The sequence below is a fragment of the Bubalus bubalis genome, chromosome 6 (assembly GCF_019923935.1).
Source record: "Bubalus bubalis isolate 160015118507 breed Murrah chromosome 6, NDDB_SH_1, whole genome shotgun sequence".
NCBI classification, from domain to species: Eukaryota; Metazoa; Chordata; class Mammalia; order Artiodactyla; family Bovidae; genus Bubalus; species Bubalus bubalis.
Window position 1 is genome coordinate 67043324 of NC_059162.1, and position 18730 is coordinate 67062053.

Genomic DNA, 18730 nt, shown 5'->3' on the forward strand with positions numbered 1-18730 from the left:
TACTGGAAAAACCATGGCTTTGACTAGACAGATCTTTGGCAGCAAAGTAATGTCTCTGCTTTCTAATAAACACTATTTCCTTGTAATGCAAGTAATTCTAATACATTTACCATTTTCATATACTGTATATTATACTCAATACAAAAGGTGGTATGGTCCCACTTTGTTATCAAATATATACATGGAGAAGGCCAAAATTAATACAATATTTGACACAGGAGATAGATTTTATGTGTGATAACAGGCTAAGATGACAACAGAAGACTATATTAACTTGAATAATTTGGGAGAGGCTACAACACTACGGAAGACATCTATGTATTACCTTTTTGAAGAAGAAAATTAGAGAAAATAATAGTGGTGTCTGCTTTCATTGAAAAAGCAATTTGCTAACATAATGCTTCCTTAGAAATTTAGACCGCTATTTGTGTTTTAAAAGCTCTTGCTAACCGAATATTCTTTTGAGTAAATTTGAGGTTGTGTACTGGAGAGAGAATAGCTTTGGAATTAGATAGACCTTGGTTTAAAATCTGTATCTGTATCATGTGCTGATTTATTTAAGAAAAATTATTTAACCCCTCTGAGGCTCAGTTTTCTCATCTGTAGGAAAGATAACAAAACTTTCTTTAAATAAGGATGAAAATGAGCACCATTTCAATGAACCAAGAATTTGGTAGTCTGGTACAAACTGCAAATAGTGTAGATTGATTAAAGAGTGATACATAACCACTTTGATAGTTAAATGGAGCTGGATTATTAAATTAAGATTATATATATCCTTAGAGATGTATATTTAACTATTAAATTATTATCACATTACTCAATCCAAAGGAACAAAAACCCTTGCAAGTTCTCTTGAAAATAATAAAATTTGGAACCAAAGGCCAAAAGAGAAACTGCAGAGTCTCAGTCTTTCTGAAGTTGATGCTTCTACTCACAGACAGATCTATGACATTTAACAATAATGGATGCAGGCTAATATGCACTCATTGTAATTATTCAAGAAATTAAAAAAAGCACTAAATTCTCCACTTAGAAAATATATAAGCCAAAGGTTAATTTTAAATCACTGAATGATTTACCAGCATTTTAGCCCAGTGACAATCCCTTGTCATTATGGCTTGACCTTACTGAAGAGAGAGATTTTAAACTGAAAATTATCCACAAGTTAAAACCACATGTTCCTGATAACTTAACTCTAAACCATATGGTTTATGTTCACAATTTATCCAAAAGAAAGCAGCTGACCACAGATAATTTGATACCATCCTTTTTGGTACTCACAGTGGAAATAAAACTTTTCAACGATTATTCCTGGGGTAGAGGTAGAAGGGAGTGATAGAAAGAGCATTGGCTTGCATCTAGGCCAACGCAGAAGGATATCTGGCTCTGCCACTCACTTGCTATATGGACTCGGGCAAATTCCTTAATCTACAATATTATAGTCTTATCCACATTACAGTTAAAGATTGTTAAACAGATGAGAGATTGTGATGACAACTATTAAATAAAACAAAAATAGCAAAAGTATCTTCAAGTTGTGGGGGGCTTACAACATGCTGGGTACTGGACCAAATATTTTACATATCTTTAAACTGTACAGAAGTTCTCTGGAGGTACTGAGCCTTGTTCACAGGTGAACATATGGAGGCTTAAGGAGGCTACGTAGGATCTGAACCTACCTGACTCCCAAACTTGGTTATTATGTCTCCTTCCAAAGGTATTTTAAAAAGACTTAGCACTGGTACAGAAAGTCTCTGACATCCTTGATAAATGGTAGCTATGATGATAATGGGGGCTTCCCTGGTAGCTCAGCTGATAAAGAATCTGCCTGCGATGCTGGAGACCCTGATTTGATTTTTGGGTCAGAAAGATTCCCTGGAGAAGGGATATGCTACCCACTCCAGTTGAGCAAGCTCTGGGAGTTGGTGATGAACAGGGAAGCTTGGCATGCTACAGTCCATGGGGTCGCAAAGAGTTGGACACAACTAAGTAACTGAACTGAATTGATGCAATAAAAATGTACTACGAAAAGGATGAAAGAAACATCTTGTAAAATCATCACCTAGAGGCAAGCAAAGTTAAGATTTTGCTATATTTCCTCCAAGATTAAAAAAGTATAATGTTACAAGATAAAATTGGCACATTTGTATGGCACTAAAAGTCTTTGACAATATCACTCAATGTTTATAAACATTTCATTGTTTGAATGTACCACTACTGAATAGTTCTTTTATTGTTAGACTTTATTTCCTTTTTGGTTCTTGTAAATTTATTAATTCATTCAACAAATGTTTATGGAACACCTCCCATGTACCACTTTTCTCGGTTCAGTTCAGTCACTCAGTTGTGTCCGACTGTTTGCAACCCCATGGACTGCAGCACACCAGGCCTCCCTGTCCATCATCAACTCCCGGAGTTTACTCAAACGTAAAACCCTTGAGTCGGTGATGCCATCCAACCATCTCACCTTCTGTTGTCCGCTTCTCCTCCCACCTTCAATCTTTCCTAGCATCAGGGTCTTTTCAAATGAGTCAGTTCTTCGCATCAGGTGGCCAAAGTATTGGACTTTCAGCTTCAGCATCAGTCCTTTCAATGAATATTCAGGACTGATCTCCTTTAGGATGGACTGGTTGGATCTCCTTGCAGTCCAAGGGACTCTCAAGAGTCTTCTCCAACACCACAGTTCAAAAGCATCAATTCTTCGGCACTCAGCTTTCTTTATAGTCCAACTCTCACATCCATACATGACCATTATTCTAGGCATTATGATATAGGAATGAATAAAATATACAAAAAATTCCTGTCTTCACAGCACTTAACTATCTAATAGAGAGGGGCAGACAATGAGTAAAATAAATAGTATATTAGAAGGTAATAAATGCCCTGGAGAAATAAATAAAGGAGGAAAAGGGGATAGAGAGCATAGGTGAAAGTATGTTTCAATTTTTAATAATGGGTCAAGTAAATCTTAAAGAAAAGGTAACATCTAAACAGAGACTTGAAGGGAGTAAGAAGTAAGCCAAGTGGCTATCAAACAAGAGCATCCTAGGAATAGAGGACGGCAAAAGCAAGGCCCTGTGGGGAACTGGGTCTGCACCATGCTGAGAACAGGAGGGAGCACAGTGAGTGAAGTGAACAAGCAAAGAGGAAAGGAGATACGAGGTCAGAGCAGTAACAGGACACCACAGTAGACACAGGGCCACTGTTAAAGACCCTATGCTGTTAAAACATTCAAACAGGGGAGTGACATAATCTAATTAGCTTTCAAAAATATTTCCTTGGGCTGTTATGTGACTAGTTTTCAGGGGACACAGTTGAAGCAAGGAGATCAGTTAGGAGGTTATTACAATAATCCGAGATGGCTGGATGGCATCACTGACTCGATGGACATGAGTTTGAGTGAACTCCGGGAGTTGGTGATGGACAGGGAGGCCTGGCGTGCTGCGATTCATGGGGTCACAAAAAGTCTGACACGACTGAGCGACTGAATTGAACTGAACTGAACAATAATCCAGGAGAGAGTTTGTGTAGCCGGGACTAGGGTGGTAGTGATGGAGGTCTTGAGAAACAGTAAGTTTTGATATATTTTGAATGAAGAGCCAATAGGATTTGGGACAGACTGGATGTAGGGTGTGAGATGGAGAGGAGTCAAAGATTATTAGATTTTTTAGCTTAAGTTACTATTGGACAGAGGTGCTATCCAAATGAAAAGAAGACTGAAATAGAGTAGGGTTGGCGGTTATTTATGGTGGGAGATCAGGAGACAGGTCAGTCGGTACATTAAAGTCTGAGATGCGTATTAGACACCCAAATGGAAAAGACATCAAGTAGATGGTTGGATATGAGAGTCCAGAGTTCAAGGAAGAAGTTGAACTTGGAAATATAATTTGGAAGTCAGAATTTATAGACATGAGGGTGGATGAAATCACTAAGCAAGTGAATATATCTTTGATAAATATTCTTGTTCATAAACACTTATCTTTATCTATAGTTATTTTATCAGAACAGATTTCTAGGAGTGAAATTATTAAGTCAAAAGGCATGTCATTGCCAAGGCTCTTGATATATTTGCCAAATTATTTTTCAAAGTGGCAACAATTTAAATTACCAGCCAACACTGAATATTATACTTTAAATAATCTTTTTTAATTTGACACATACAAAAATAGAGTCTTACAGAAAACAAATTTATGGTTACCAAAGGGGAAAGGTGGAGTTGGAGGGGTAAATTAAGAGTTTGGTGCTAGCAGATACACATTGCTATATATAAAATAGACAAATAACAAGGTTCTACTGTACAGCACAGGGAACTATACTCAATATCTTGCAGTAAATTATATAAAGAAGAATATATGTATATATATATCTATATTTATATATGACTGAATCATTTTGTTGTACACTAGAAAGTAATACAACACTCTAAGTCAACTATACTTCAACAAAACAAATTAAAAATAGTCTTATTTTTTATTTTTCTGATGACTAGTGAAGTAAAAACTTTTACGATGTGTTTGTTGATCATTTCTTCTGTGCATTGGCTAATAGCTTGCTTAGAGTAAGATTTCTGTTAGAGTACCTTTTAAAAAATTGTAATTTGCATAATTTATAGCTTTATTATTTTAATTAATTATTTATAATCTTTTGCTTTTTAGATACAGGATAAAGAAATACAAGCTAAGAAGAGGGATCCCACTGGCACCAGAGTGCCATTTCAGGTAATTCACAAGTTGCAACATTTTATTTGCTTGGTGTCTGTGATATTGAGATTTATAATAAGAAATAGTTATGTGATCTTGGTCCCAGTTTTCAGAACAGAGTTCCTAAAGCCCTTAGAATTTCCTAAGTGGTGACAACAATTAAGATGTCTTTTGTTATGTTAATGAGATGACTTTTGCACCCCACCCAAAAGTAGGTTGCTCTAAAGGAACTGCCAAGGAATTAGAGGCTTGGAGCTTCCAGCCCCACCCCCATTTCTATTAGGGAAGGGAAAGGAGTGGAACTGGATACTGAGTTCAGCCACCAACAGCCAATTTAATCCATCATGCCTCTGTAATGAAGTCTCTGTAAAAACCCAAAAGAAGAGAGAGGGTTTGGGAACTTCTGGGTTGGTGAATACATGGAGATTTGGGGCAAGCAGTGTGCTCCTAGCCATGCCTCATACCTTTTCTCCATGAGCATTTCTTCTGTTTTGTTGTTTCTGACTTCTATCCTTTTTTAATACACCAGTAATCTAGTAAATAAAATGTTTCTCTGAGGTTTATGAGTCGCTCTAGGAAACTAAACTGAACTCAGGTTGGGGTCACTGGAATCTCCAATCTACAGTTAGTGGGTCAGAAGCACAGGTGACAGCCTGGTGTCTGAAGTGGAGGAGAGGACAGTCTTGTGGCATAGAGCCCTTAAGTGGTGGACTCTGATCTAATTTCCCAACAAACAATACCAGAATTGAGTTGACTTGTAGGACACCCAGCTAGTATTGGAGCGTTGCTTGTTGCTGTGGGGACCCCTGCTTGCCTCCAAGCACACATATACATGTTGGAATTGGATCTAGAACTTTTAGCAGCTTTAAAGTATTAAAGTACTGAACAGTTGGGGAAGCATATATAATAGAGCCTATTATTAAAAACACATAGTAAAAAGAAAAATCAAAACAGCACAAAAGTTTAAAAATATTAAAACACTGAAGTAAAAGTATCTGAAAACTAGAGCTATTGTTAATATTGCTAAGGGGTAGCAAACGTTTACCTCATTGCTAAAATGACTAGCAAACATTTTAGGTAAACTATTTTTTGTGTGCAGTAATACATGGCAGAGAAGAAAACAACAACAGCATATATTTACATAGTACTTATATGCCCAGAGAAGTTTTAAGGGCTTTGTTGATACTGCCTCATTTTTTCAACAATTCCATGAGGTAAGCATCAGTTAGAAACTCCATGGAATTTAGAAAGATGGTAACAATAACCCTGTGTACGAGACAGCAAAAGAGACACTGATGTATAGAACAGTCTTATGGACTCTGTGGGAGAGGGAGAGGGTGGGAAGATTTGGGAGAATGGCATTGAAACATGTAAAATCTCATGTATGAAACGAGTTGCCAGTCCAGGTTCGATGCACGATACTGGATGCTTGGGGCTGGTGCACTGGGACGACCCAGAGGGATGGAATGGGGAGGGAGGAGGGAGGAGGGTTCAGGATGGGGAACACATGTATACCTGTGGCAGATTCATTTTGATATTTGGCAAAACTAATACAGTTATGTAAAGTTTAAAAATAAAATAAAATTAAAAAAACAAAAACAAAAACAAAAAACTTTATTCATTTATTTATTTTTGGCCCTCTGGGTCTTCGTTGCTGCTTGGGCTTTTCTCTAGTTGCAGTGAATGGGGGCTACCCTCCAGCTGCTGTTCATGAACTTCTCACTGTGGTGGCTTCTCTTGCTATGGAGCACAGGCTCTAGAGTACAATAGCTTCAGCAGTGGTTCCTGGGCTCTAGAGTGCAGGCTCAATAGTTGTGGTGCATGGGCTTAATTGCTCCTCAGCATGTGGAATCTTCCTGGATCAGGGATCGAACCCATGTTTCCAGCATTAGAAGTAAGGTTCTTTACCACTGAGCCACGAGGAAGGCCCTAGGAACTCCTTTTATACAGGAAGAATTTGAACCCCAGATAGGTTAAGTAACCTGCCCAAGATGCCCTGGCAGAACTGGGATTCTAAGGCACACAATCTGGTCAAGAGCACAGACTGTTTCAGTTCTGCCTAACAGCTATTATTTCATCTACTCTTGATGTGTGTTTAGTTGCTCAGTCGTGTCTGACTCTTTGCCATCCCATGAACTACAGCCCACCATGCTTCTCTGTCCATGGGGATTCTCCAGGCAAGGATACTGGAATGGGTTGCCATGCCCTCTTTCAGGGCATCTTCCCAACCCAGGGATCAAACCCAGGTCTTCAGCACTGCAGGTGGATTCTTTGCCGACTGAGCCACCAGGGAAGCCTTTTGCCATGCCCTCCTCCAGGGGATCTTCCCAACCCAGGAATCGAACCTGTGTCTTCTACATTGCAGGTGGATTCTTTACCACTGAGCCACCAGGGAAGCCCCTGTACTCTTGATAGTGACCTTTAGAAGTAGGTTTACCCCCCCATTCTAAAGATAGAGAAACTAGAAACAGGACTTGCTCTGGTCCTGCAGGTAGGAAATGATGGAGGTGGAATTTGACCCAGGTCTCTTTGATACTGTGAAGCTGGAGTTCTTTCCCCTAATATGGCACCTCCTCTTAGGAGATGGTTAAGAGCCATCAATGTGATACAACATTAAGTGGTAAAGCAATTCAGAAACAGAGGAGATGGACAGAGGCTGGAATAGTCAGGGAAAAAAGGTGAAATAAACAGGATCTGAAGGGAAGGGCAGAAGAGAGAGGGCAACTTAGGCAAGAGGGGTGAAAGCTGGGGCATGAACTGAGACAGCCTGTGTGGGGAACATTCAGCAGACTTCTGAATGGCTCCTGGGCTTGTACTGTCTGTCCTGTTCTAGTAATTTTCTTCTGGATTTTATTTTGACATATTAATTATGTGGCCTTCTGTCTCTTCCCCTGAATAAATTATCTTCCGGTGAATTGCTAACAAACTGTAGCTTCTAAAAGGCAAGACATTTATCTTGTTCATTTTTGACTCTCAGCCTATAATGACTTACATATTTGTTGAAATCAGTTGAATTGCTCTTTTTGACCTAGTCTAGACTTTTAGATAATATTGCTTACATTCATGAAGTTGTGTCAGTCTCTTCAACTGTGTCCCTTATGCCAGCTTTGAAACTCACTTAAGTCTACCCTAAGACAAAAACAATGAGATGCAAAACTAAAAGAGAACAACTGTTTCCTCAGCTCCACTTTCCCATCTAAACCACTGCTTTATTTTTCTCCTTTCTCTCACAGTCAAATGTCTTGAGTTCCAACACCTGCCCACCCAGCTCTCTTCTCACTTCCCACTCAACTCCTCTGCCGACTTCAATCTGGTGTCTACTCCAAACAAGCAGTGGACTATAAAATTCTCTGACTACTTTCCAATTTATATCAGGAATGGGCCTTATCTAGCCCATATCTTGCTTGACTTTCCACAGAAGCTACGGTTGACACTTCTCTCCCCGGAGCACTTTTAATTTAGGTATGGTATAGTACCCGGTTCTCCTTTTCTCTCACATCTTTGACTATATTTTCTCCTCTCCTTGCCTCATCTTCCTCCACTTGCTTTAAGATGTTGCTTTTAATTAAGACTCTAGGGCTTTCCTGATTGTCCAGTGGTTAAGAATCCTCCTTGTCACGCAGGGGACACAGGTTTGATCCTTGATCCGGGAAGATTCTGCATGTCGTGTAGCAACTAAACCCACACACCACAACTATTGAGCCTGCTCTCTGGAGCCCACATGCTGCAAGTACTGAAGCCCGAGTTCCTAGAACCTGTGCTCTGCCACAAGAGAAGCCACCGCAATGAGAAGCCCATGCACCACAACTAGAGAAAGCCTGTGTACAGCAAAAAAGACCCAGTGCAGCCAAAAAATAAATAATGAGAATAAATTCATTAACAAAAAAGACTCTAATGTTCCTTATGCAATCTAACCACCACTAACAACACATACTTATTGAATTAATGAATGGGCCAACAGCTAGTAACTTCCTTGGGCTGAGCCCTAAAAAAATCCCTATTTCTTTCTCCTGCTGACTGTTTGCTGGAACTTTTTTTCCTATGCCATTCCTGCACCTTCTACATCTTCTAAACTCTCTACTTGGTCCCATTCCCAATTTATCCCTGAGCCCCAGCTAATCCAAGATCCATCTCTTGGTCTGTTAATTCAATTCCTGGCTCTGACGAAGTTATTTAACTTTGGACAACTTTGATAGCATGAATTCCCAGTACAGTTCACAGAAAGAGAGAGAAAAAACACTGCCGCTGAATTTGACAGTTGTTTGACATACCATGAAACCAAATAAATAATTTGAAGAAAAGTTAGTGAATCATCTGGGGAGACATTCTGTAGAGTTCAAGTAAGCTTGTATGTACTTTTTCCTTATGGAAAATATTTCACTGGTTTCCTGTAGATATCATATTGCTGAGTGTTGTTTATCTGAGCTGAATTCTCCCACTTCTTATTTATTTGAACTGGTTGACAATGTTATTTTTTGATCTTAAAGCATATGAGTTCTTAGTAATTTTTATTTTTTGTTGAATACATGTTGTAGTAGGAAAATTTGTTGAGAAAGAGAAGAAAAATAAAGATTATTCTTAATTCCATCTTTCAGACATAGGCAAACATGGGAATTTTCCATAGTAACATAATTATGTAAAAATACTCCTTATAAGCTTCTGGCAAAAAAATTAAAAATTTTTTTTCTATAGCATAAACTAACAGAATCTTAAGAAACTTTCTCATTTTGCAATTCCTTTTTTTTAAGTCAAGGGAGGCTTTCATTATAAAATATTAGTTTTAATGTAAACCAATCATTATAAATGATCTGAGTTTACAAAAGTAGACAATTTTCTCCACTCCCACCCTTTTTTGTTTTTGGAGGAAGACTGGAAATTTACTATTTGACTGGCAAATCACATTATTGGGAGTAAAATTATAATTATGTCTGAGGTAAGAAAAAAATTCTCTGAAGCATGAATCATTTTAAAATGGAAAGAGCCCAGGATAGAGAACGCTTTCTAAATAATTAAGGCTAAGTTCTACCCATAGTCAAAAGAAGAGCTTAACTCTCTGCTTTCCTCTAATGTTTTCATAGTTTAGCTTCATTTCTGGGACCAGACTGTAACTCTCTGGGCTCAGGAGCTGTGTTGAGTCTTTTCTGGATCCACACCATGATTTGCAGAGTGCTCTGTAGATACACAATAAATGTGGGCCTTTGACTCCTCAAATCATATGGCTCCAAGTAAATAACAGTCTCATTTATGTGCTCTACAAGCGACTTACAAAGGACCCTCAGCATGCATGTGTGTGCTCAGTCATGTCCGACTCTTTGCAACCCCATGGACTGTAGCCCGCCACGCTCTTCTGTCCATGGATTCTCCAGGCAAGAATACTGGAGTGAGTTGCCATTTCCTCCTCCAGGGGATCCTCCTGACTCAAGGATTGAACTTGAGTCTCCTGCATCTCTTGCACTGGCGGTGGATTCTATACCACTGAGCCACCTGGGAAGTCCACAAAGGAGCCTCACATCTTCTCTAATCAGAATTTCATGTGAATTCTCTGAAGTGAATACACTAGGTCACTCATTACTACTGAGGCTTTAAAACAGAAAATAAGTATCTTGCGAACTTGCTCATGATATAATTTTAAGTTAAAAAATGTTTAATGCAGAATAAAATATGATTTCAGCTACCATACTATCAAAATATCATAGAAAAACACTACATGGAAAAGATTCAAAATGTTAATAGGTTTTTTCTTTTTTCTGGGTTGCAGAATAATGAATGCTTTTAAACTTGTTTGCATTCCTTACCCCCAACACCCACTCACACATAGGCCCATGCACACACACCCACACACACCCTCTCCATAAATATTACTTGTTTTAAAAGGGAACATAAGATTTTTACATAAAAAGAATTAAAAACTGAAGTAAGCAGACTCCATCCCCCCCTACTTGATAGAAACTTGAAAGCTGCTCATCCTTCAGGCAGATCTGCTTGCCAATGTTGAGAAGGAAAAGGATAGAAAATAACATAGCGTGCATTTGCCAAGACAGATTTGTGGTTGACATTTCTTCTGAAAAATGTCTCCATTAAAATAAGTAACTGTTGATGTTGTCTCCTGATTTAGTCATTTTGAAAACTAATGAGTAGTTTTCAGAACTGGATTTCAGTTTTCCCATGGAGCCCATCACTTTGAAATGGATATACCTTAGACATTATGAGCACATGATGAATTTATCACTGGGCATAGTCATCTTCCTAACAACATACTTGCATGATGTCATTCAGCACAGTGAAGAGCTCAACAAATGTAAACTACATTCATTAAGAGTATTTTGGATATATTTTGATTAGACTTGTTTCTAAGTATTTTAGAGTTTGGATGTCATTCATTTAAACACTCAAGTGATAGAGTGTTTTATTCACATCATTTCTAATCTTAATTAATCTCGCAAGTCAGTAAACTTCATCCCATTTTACAGATGATGATACCCCAGTTCAGAAAAGTTAAGAAACTTGCTGGGATTCAAACCCTGGCATTTGTGACTTCAAAGCTAGCCTTTGGCCCATGATACTACACTATGTTTTGCTGAATGTCATTAAAATTTTTTTTAAATTTATTAATTTTTGGCAATGCTGGGTCCTTGTTGCTGCATGGGTTTTTCTCTGGTTTCAGTGAGCAGGGATTACTCTCCAGCTGTGGTGCTCAGGCTTCTCATTGTGAGGACTTCTTTGTTGCAGAGCATGGGCTCTAGGGCACTTGGGCTTTAGTGGTTGCGGCTCCCGGGCTCTAGAACACAGGCTCAATAGTTGTGGCTCGTGGGCTTAGTTGCTCTGTGGCATGTGGAATCCACCTGGATCAGGGATCAAACTTGTGTCTCCTGCATTGGCAGGTGGATTCTTTACCACTGAGTCACTAGAGAAGCCCTGAATGTCATATTTATCACTGAATTTCTTTCAGTATTTCCTTAGTATTGGGTTCCTTTGGATACATTAGAGACTTAGCAGGGTTTTTAAATGATATAGTCATGAACAAATGTATGAAACCAGCAGCCCTACCTACTGTTCTTGGTGTCTGAGACTATCCTCAGGGAGGTATAAAGGGGAAAGAAATCAAGAAAGTGAAAGCAAAATTGGAAGAAGAAAAGAGAGAAGAAAAAAATCAACATCAAGTGTCTATAAAATAGCTTCTGAAGGGCTTTTAAAGCTGGAAACAGGTTTGGCAATGCTTCTTTCAGACTGTTCAGCTGGATTCAATTTTTTTCAGTTCATAGGAATTGCAACAGCTACCTTTAAAAAATGTCACTGGATTATAGGAATTTCTATTTTTTCATAAATCTGATATAATAAAAGAATCAAGATGAGAAAGTAACACAGGACATGTGGTTGCTATAGCATTAATAATACGTCTGGCCAGTTAGGAGGCAATAATTTCCAAATAATAATAATGAGTGCATGCTAAGTGGCTTCCGTAATGTCTGACTCTTTGTGACCCTATGGACTGTAGCCCTACAGGCTCCTCTGTCCATGGGATTCTCCAGGGAAGAATACTGGAGTGGGTTGCTATGCTCTCCACCAGTGGATTTTCCCAACCCAGGGATTGAAGCCACATCTCTTATGTCTCCTGCATTGGCAGGTGGGTTCTTTACCACTAGCACCACAAACAGTCATGCCTAATTAGTGCTTTCTCTGTGCTGGGCACTGTATTGAATGCTTTAATTACCTTTTCTCATTCAATCTTCACAATGAACCTAGAAGGTACATAATATGAGATATACTTTTCCAGGGTCATAACCGAGGACCTGAGAGTTTCCATAACTTGAATAAGGCCAAGAGCTGGCTAAAGCTCTACAACCATCATTGGGTTGCCCCTGAGTTTTTAATCACTGTCCTTGTTTTCCTCCTTTGATAAATGCTGCTACTTTCACTTGGCTAGCCATGTTTATTTTTTCTCTTTATGTCTCCTGTCTAGGATGTGATTAGGGTATTGGCTTAAAACTATGCTTCAGGCGGATTCATGTTGATGTATGGCAAAACCAATACAATATTGTAAAGTAATTAGCCTCTAATTAAAATAAATAGATTTTAAAGAGCCAAAGAAATAAAAATAAATAAGTAAATAAAACTATGCTTCAGTCAGTAAATATTGAGCATCTACTGCATGCCAGATAGTGTTCTAGGAATTTGGGATATTAGTGGTAAAGAAATCACTCAAAATACTTTCCATCATGGAACTTTCGCTTCATACATTGCATATTCTTTCTGAAATTTGCATTAGTTGAAGAATTCTAATTTACCTTATTAGAGTGTGGAATAACAAAAAATGAAAATCTGATGTGCAATTTAAAAGCTAAATTTTGAATCAAGAGACTTAACACTTAAAAGAAAAACAAAGCATACTTCAGGCATCATAAAGACTAGAAATCTTTTCATTTTTTTTGTTGGCCACATGGCTCGTGGGATTTTAGTTCCCTGACCAGGGGTTGAACCCAGGCCCCTGGCAGTGAGAGCAGAGTCCGAACCACAGGACCTCCAGGGAATTCTTGCAGAATTCTTGAAAGATATAACATAGGATTAACTGCAAGATGTGAAAAAAAGTTTTCAAGCTGAAAGATATTTTCTGGCTTTGTTTTTGCTTTCTCTCCTCCCATACATGGACTTAGGGACTCCAACTTAGGCGCTAGAAATAAACTATTGAAGACAAGAGTAAAAAGATAAAGAAGAAAGGAGACAGTGAAACTGTAAAGACAGAATTATAGTTGAAAAATACTAGAATGATAAAGAAGTAGAATTATAAAATAGTGTAATAAAAGTCATGATAGAGATCAAACATGGTGTTGGGGAGGTCATGGGGGCATCTGACCCAGAAAGAGTGGTTTCCCCGAGGAAGCCATCTCAAGAGTGACAGTCCAGCCAGGTCAAGGCAGAGAGGCGGAGCTGAGCAGGACTGCAGGGAGAGGGAAGAGCTTGGGCAACAGCCCCCAGCTCAAGAGAATGCAGTCTGTGAGCAACTACAAGTGAGAGACAATAATCTGAGCCAACTGAAGTTTCCTATATTTTTCTCTTCTCTTCCAATTTTAAAGTAGAGCTATCACTTCACAGAAAATGGAGTAGAGCAGTGCCATGACAGAACTGTCTATTCATGCAATTTTAGGGAATTAATTACTTGATATTGTTAATAACAAATTTCAGTGTTTTAGGAATTCAGATGGAATTGATGAAATGGAAAGGCAATCAGAAGAAAGCTGCAGCTATCTGACACTGCTAACATAGCCAGGAGGACTGCACTGAGATCTTCTGAGACAGAAAGGGTTTAGTTGGAAAATCCTACTGAATTCAGTTGTAAGGGATCATGTCATCTTTTGGGACTTCTGTAGGAATGAATTTATCATGAACATATGAACTCTAAAGCTGTGGTAGAAACACTAAAAATAAACACTATCAAGTATGTATCAACTGAAGGTGGTGTCTGCACTGAGATTTTTAAGCAGAAGTTTCAGGATAGAAGAAAAAGTTATATTTCACAACAGTCTTGATACGTTCAAACTAAATTTTCAGGGAAGAAACAAGACTCTTTAAAAAAAAAATCCAGCGTTTATTTTTCTCTTCCTTGATCCTGAGTTTGACAGCAAGTGTAGAAATTGAAGCAATACTCCTTGGTATTTTCTGAGAAATCTCTCAAGGTTGCTGACATTTTCAAATAACCAGTGAATTGGCGATGGTTAGAGGCCAGACCACAGAGGAAAGCATGAATTTTTGAAAGCCTCACTTTAAAACACTACTGAAAAACTACTAATCCAATCCAAATGGAAGAAGTCTAAACAAGGTCTTGTTCACACTGAACTTATTAGAACTAATTCATTCAACACAACTCATAAATTAATGCATTAGTTCAATAAATATTGTAAAGCACCCTCTGTGTATCTGGTACTGCTCTGGCTGTACTGCTGCTGCTGCTGCTAAGTCGCTCCAGTCGTGTCCGACTCTGTGTGACCCCATAGACGGAAGCCCAAGAGGCTCCCCCATCCCTGGGATTCTCCAGGCAAGAACACTGGAGTGGGTTGCCATTTCCTTCTCCAAAGTATGAAAGTGAAAAGTGAAAGTGAAGTTGCTCAGTCATGTCCGACTCTTAGCGACCCCATGGCCTGCAGCCTACGAGGCTCCTCCGTCCATGGGATTTTCCAGGAAAGAGTACTGGAGTGGGGTGCCATTACAGTCCCTGCTAATTTGGTCACTGAAGAGAATAATAAAGGATCAGGCTACAACTTACATATACCCAGGCTTCTTTTCTACAGACATCCTTTTAAATTCAGGGTTGTTTTGCTACTTCATATAGAATATAAAGGACTTCATATAGAATATCTGAAGGACATCCCTGGTGGCTCAGATGGTAAAGAATCTGCCTGCAGTGCAGGAGACCTGTATTCGATCTCTGGGTCAGGAAGATCCCCTGGAGAAGGGAATGGCTACCCACTCCAGTATTCTTGCCTGGAGAATTTCATGACCATAGGGGCCTGGGAGGCTACAGTCCACGGGGCCACAAAGAGTCAGACACAACTGAGTGACTAACACTTTCAACTTTCACAGAATATCAGAAGACCAAAAACCAGTGTCTTCATTAATATTTGAGTACCTCCTATTAACTAGAAGTCTCAAAAGAATTGCCCAAAAAGAAACTGATGAACAAGTCTACTTATAAGTTTATTTTATACTTTATGCAATTAAATTCCAAAATTAGGGAGGGGGCAATCAGCGAGAAATTAGAATGGTTAATATAAAATTTCTTTTATTTCCCCACTCCTTCCCTGGCTGTTCAGCTCTTCATTCAGTCTTTTCTGTCCATCTATGTCCATTTCCAATATTGAACTTGGTAATGACAAGGACTTTTAGTAATTCCAAAGGTCTGATTATTTCCTTGAATTCGTGGAGTAACCTCCATAGATTATCCCAGGGTGTTGTGAGTTCATTCAGTCCCACAGGGGTAATCATGGAGAACGGAGAAGTAATTTATTCTACCTTGCAGCCCTCTGTGCAACCTTCCATCATCATAATGGTCAGATGCATTGCGGCTACTCATCTATCCCTTCTCCTGCCTTCTCCACCTGAGCTCCTTCAGAGCAAGGGCAGATGCAGAGCAGAGCACCTTGTACAATTTAGAGTTTATCTAATAAAGAACAGCAGGCTCTTGTCCTTACCTGAAATGAGGTTAAAATTTAGGGATAACACCTGGCACATCTAAGGCACTTTAAATAATTTAAATACCTATCTTATGGTGTTGAGTGATTAAAACAGGTAAAGATTAGGAGAGGTAAAAGAGGTAAAGGGCTGGCACAGCACTTGCTTGATCTAGTATGGTAGTCCTTCTCCATTTCTCCTAGAATGAGATTTCTCAGTCAACCTCTTGTGGTTCCCATTACTGTGGCTTTATCAATATCTTTTCTGACTGTTTTGAGAGGGAGGCTAACCCTTTTCTTAGCTCAATCCCTTGTTATTAACTGAACGGACTCTGTGAGACAAGGTCTATTTAAAACCTCAGCTCCAGTGCGTTCCTGAACCTCTCTGAACCTGTTTCCTTCATTAAACTTTAAAGTCTGTTATTAGACTTAGATATAAAGTGGATAAATGTCCTGAATAGTAGAAGTACTTACTGAAAAGTAGCTATTATTAAGCACAGACACTTTCTACTTTGCCCATTTTGGAAAGAATTCCTAGCAAACATATTTCTCAATATCTTTTTAAACCAAGAAATGGAATTAAAAACAACAACAACAACTTTGTAGTGGTTATTGTTGGTTCATCTAACATTTGTCCTCTTTTCCTTTGCTTTTCTCTACATAAGAGGCTGAGAAGTGAAATAATTCATTTTCTTTTCTCTACATAAGAGGCTGAGAAGTGAAATAATTCATTTCTCTTGTAGACAGGTGAAATCATGTGACCCAAAGGAAAAGAGTTAGGACAAATGAGACTAAAGTGGGAGTCAATGAGAGAGGGAGGGGGAATTTTTGGGGAAGCTCTTGCTTTCCTAGAGAAGGATACTAGATATTATCCCGGGCTTTTGCCCTAACCCCTTTGTCCTATTTGGAATTCTAGATTTGATGACTAGAGCAGCAGCAGCCATTTTCTTACAATGAAGAAACACATCAAAGAGGGTGGAACAAAAAGATGGAGCATGGTTCCTCCGATGACACCATTAAGTCACTATACATGGCTTAGATCATCCATCTCTGTACTTATTTTTACACAAGTCAAATAAATCTGCTTGTTTAAGCCATAGCTATTCAACTATTCTATTATTTGAAATAAAAGCATCCCTAACAGGTACAAACTTTTATTTTCGATGGTAACTGACTACAGTGTGGTGGTTTAATGGACTCATGGGGTCACATCTGTAAAATGTATAGTGCTCTCTGCCATGAAAATAAAGTGTTCCAAATCTATCTATCTATCTATCTATCTATATATATATATATATTTTTTTTTTTTTTTACTAAATTCATTCATTTATTTACTCAATGAGTTATTTTGAAACAACTATTTGTGGAAAGAATACTTGGTAATTCAATGGACTCTGCTGTCTCTTTGCTTGGATTTTAATATTATCTTACAATGGTTTGGCTAATCATTGTCCTTACTACATTACTCTCCTTTTCCCATCCCCTTTCTATTCAATTTTGCCAAGAATGATGTCCAAATAGGAAATCAAAATGGTTAAATTGGTAAAATGTATATTACATCTCTTGCAGGTGATTTTTGAGTGCTATTCTTCCACAAGCACTGTTTTGGTTACTCCCAGGTTTTCAGTAGGTCTGGACAGCTGTAGGTCCAGATGGTTGCCCCGTGGAGAAGTAAAACCTTGTGGCACCCCCAGTCATCATCTCAGCTCAGGCCCTTGTCAAATTCTTTCAAAATGCTTTCTCCATTTAATGATTTACACACAGCTCCTGGCTTATAATTTTAACTATGTTGTTCCCTCGCTCAGAGCCTTGAAAGCTCACCCCTTCCTCCTTAACTGAGCACTTTCGGACCTTTGTTATATTGATCTCAGTGCCTCTGTCCCCCTTCCTAATCCTCACTAGCTCAGTCATGTCCGACTCTTCGCGACCCCATGGACTGCAGCCTACCAGGCTCCTTCATCCATGGGATTTTCCAGGCAAAAGTACTGGAGTGGGGTGCCATTGCCTTGTCCTTGACATGGAACTGGCTCTGGATAAAACTGTTTGAATGGATGACTATAAAAGGACTGTCATAACAGGGAAGATGAATTGTAAAACTCAGAGTAGATAAGGATAGAGTTTTGCCTGAAGCAGAACTTCAGCCATGGCTTTCCATTTGATTGCAGAACTGAGCAAGGTCAGAAGATGATGGATAGTGTCGATAAACAAAAATACAAGGCCCAATAATTGGCCATTGCCCCTAAAATGTTCTTCTTGTAATGTGAGTGCAGATTAATCAATTTTATGAATTATCTTAATCATTTTACATCTGTTATCTAGTGAGATCACTTTTTGAAAAACCTCTAAGTGTAATGCACCAACAGAATACATTTTCTGATTTATTCTTTTCTGAGAAACATAAATGAAGAGATTACTATTGAACAGAGTGCTTATCAAATGATAAATGCCTGGATAAAGCAGTAATGGGCTTTCTCTTCAGGATCCAGAGTGCATAAGTGTCATGTTTTAATGAAGGGACAATATTGCAATCACAAGTGCTGCCTCTGGGGTCAGTGCTCTGGGTCTGGGTTGAGGCTCTGATGCTCTTATTGGATCCTGGGCTAGCTACATTTTGGTGTACTTCAGTTTTCTCATTTATAAAATAAACATAATAGTAATATCAGCCTCATGGAGATTGGTGAGGATTAATGATTTACCATATGTGAAGCACTTTGAATAGTACCAAGCACATATTAAATACTTATAAGTTGTTTGCTACTTTTTAAGTTACCATCTACTTATAATATATTTTTGTATTTTCCTCACTGGCAAGTCTTAAATGCCTCTTCTATTTTTTTTTGTTCACTTAATATAACTATGGGGGCT

General features: G+C 38.6%; 1 protein-coding gene and 1 long non-coding RNA gene across 4 annotated transcripts in view; one reads left to right on the plus strand and one right to left on the minus strand.

Annotated features, from left to right (window-relative positions):
• LOC123334087 overlaps positions 1 to 17067 on the plus strand; it is a 40124-nt gene extending 23057 nt beyond the window's left edge. Inside the window, exons 2-3 of the long non-coding RNA XR_006551853.2 lie at positions 4659 to 4721; positions 16782 to 17067. This is a non-coding gene — a long non-coding RNA (uncharacterized LOC123334087). The remainder of the gene's footprint in view (positions 1 to 4658; positions 4722 to 16781) is intronic.
• AK5 (adenylate kinase 5) overlaps positions 1 to 18730 on the minus strand; it is a 254392-nt gene that overhangs the window by 170402 nt on the left and 65260 nt on the right. The window lies entirely within an intron of this gene.